This window comes from Notothenia rossii (assembly GCF_949606895.1).
Source record: "Notothenia rossii genome assembly, chromosome: 3".
NCBI classification, from domain to species: domain Eukaryota; kingdom Metazoa; phylum Chordata; class Actinopteri; order Perciformes; family Nototheniidae; genus Notothenia; species Notothenia rossii.
Window position 1 is genome coordinate 59115739 of NC_136901.1, and position 3022 is coordinate 59118760.

Genomic DNA, 3022 nt, shown 5'->3' on the forward strand with positions numbered 1-3022 from the left:
CTAACATTTGGTATGTCATGTAGCCGGACTGGGTCAGTTTCCAGGGCTGAATTTTAGTCCCAGTCCGCCCCTGCGTTGGTATGTAGAGAAACTCATGTCCTGACCAACCTTCTGTTGGAAGACATTTGACATCCTAATCAGGATGATTGATGCGAACCTGACAAAATGTTTGACAGTATTCTAAGGTATTTATCTTTTCCCCTGTCAGATTGAGTGCGCCACCTGTAAAATGTGGTATCACGTTGGATGCATGGGACTGCCCTCCACAGAGGACGAGTATTTTTGCCCTGCATGCAAGTCGTGATGCCACAACACTTCCTGCGCCAGCTCAGAGTACAACCTGCCTCAGGAGCTGCTGATCCAGTTCTACTCTTTCTACATTCAACTCTGTCTACCCATAAGCCCCCCCCCCTCTCAATCAACTTCCTCTTGACTGCCTTTTCTGCTTATTTTATTTTACTATATTCATTTGTTTGCCTGTCCTTGTTGTCTACCCTCCCTCATACTGTAAAGTGACTATCAGTTGAAGAAAAGCGGTATATAAATACAATGTATTATTATTATTACTCTGCAATAATCCAGTCTGTTCCCTGTACATCCATCACTGTGTGGTTTGGATCCCAACAGGACAGAAAAAGACTATATTCCTTGTCTGTGTAAAATAAAGCTGATACTGAATCATTACTATCATTGTTGTTGTCTTTCCTTCTGTCACACTAATGAGTAAGTCTATGTACTATACAGAAGCAAATCTTGCATTGCATATTAGAACATGAATTTGGCCACTGTTATTATAGTTGCAATATGTACCATAGGGGACGTGATGCCTATGCTGTTAACTATTTTATTTTGGTGAGTCTGTCGCAAGACAGAAAAGACAGCCAGTATTGCTAGAATATAAATATTTTTTATATTGCATTCTGTTTCTAGCGCAACAGCTTTGGTCCAGGTTTACATCCTATCAGCTACTGCATTAGCAGACATAGCAACAGGGAATCGGGGGCCTATTTAGAAAGTTAGCGTTGTGTTTATAAAATGTCTATATTGTGAGGCTATATATTATATTTTATAGCACAATGTTGCATGGCAAATATGATTTGCATATTGGAACTTTATGTGTGCACTAGAACACATTTATATGTAAAATTAACACTTCTCGCAGGTTGATAAACTAGGTCGGATATCTGATCTCGATGGGTCTTAATGAGGCTTGATACAGACCTCAGTCAGTATATACTATTTCTAAGCAAATGCCTACTATAATATGTATATTATAAGTGTACATACATTCGCTTACATTATAAATGATGGTCAGGTTGCATTTTTCTGGAACTTTTTAACAAGGTTAATGTAACAAATTGAAGTGTGTTGGTCTAATACGTTGTGTTGATCCGTGGTGCACTCATAACTCGCAGGGCTGGAGTGATTTTTGCTGTTGGGACTCGGGTTTGAGTCCAGCAGGAACTTTTTTGTTATTTTCATGTCGATGGATACTGAATATTATGTTTGAATAGAGGATTCCTAATATTGTTTGCCGAGACCAACATTAATACCCATCAGCATTTTAAAGTCTAAATATCCCTGCACATGCAGCAATTACGTTTCTGCTGCTATGCAAAATGAGTTAACAGTCACATCTTATCTGGATGAGTGCTGCAGAATACCGTTTTTATTAGGGATAAATGTTTGTGTAGTTTTTCATATTAAACATGATCGCTGGTAGATAGCCACAGAAGTCTTAACGCAGTTTAACCTGGGTGGATCACAGTTTAACCTGGGCGGATCCCATTTTTCCCTGGGCGGAACGCAGTTTACCACAGCTGAAGACTTCTCCACACTGCTTTCAAACTGTGAGTAAACAACGTACGCTTCACTGGGAGGCTGTCTGAAGGTGTACACAGGTCTCAGATGGACTTGGTATCACATTAAGAACAATATTCAGTAATAAGTCTGGCAACAATAGCTGGTTTAAATGATTTATTGGAGCTTGCAATGTTTTAAACAGACATCCCCAGTCAACTCGTTTTTCTTTTTGTAGTCCTCGCTGTTCGCGTCCGGATATCGCCATCGTAACCACAACCTCACACACTGGTACTGAATGTGCTAAAAAGTCTTCCTACCGAGCCAAATATACCAAAAGATGTATGTAAACGACAGAAGAAGCGATCGAAATGTGTATTTCAGTCGAAGGCCACGCCCCCCACATCTGTGCCCCAGTTGATCGGAAAACCAGTTAATCTGGAACACCGGCTCCACTGCGGCTGAAACAGTGAAGAACCAGAGCTAAATCAGGCTGTAGCCCGGAACTGGCTCTGGAACCGGTTTGGTTGAAAAGGGGCAGAACCAGAGAAGAACCAGTTAAGCACCAGAAAAGCACAGGAACTGTTGTTGAACCGGAACTGGTTTGGTTTATTGGCGGTTGTCAAACCACTTAAGAGTACTGGAGAAACAAGAGCTATTGAGTCAGTGTTGTGGTGCTGTTGCTTTGGTCTGGATCTGTGAGCTAACCACGCCCCATTCATTTGAATATAAGAAATGGAAATGTCGTTGCATTATCAAATACAAGTCCCCTGAAATAAATAAATGTGGCATTATGAAATACAAGTCCCCTCAAATAAATAAATGTGGCATGAAATAAAAGTGTCTTGAAATAAATAAATAAATATGGCATTATGAAATAAAAGTCTCTTGAAATAAATAAATGTGGCATTATGAAATACAAGTCCCCTGAAATAAATACATGTGGGATTATGAAATACAAGTCTCTTGAAATAAATAAATGTGGCATTATGAAATAAAAGTCTCTTGAAATAAATAAATGTGGCTTTATGAAATAAATAAATGTGTATTTAAATGTACATTTATATATATTTATTGCCTCATTTATTTATTTCAGAATGTATTTCATAACCTTATTTATTTCATAGGCATATTTATATGTATATGTATTTAATTATTTATTTATTTAATTTTGGCTTAAACTGCATTCCATAGAGGATAACATCATATGTATATCCTTTGT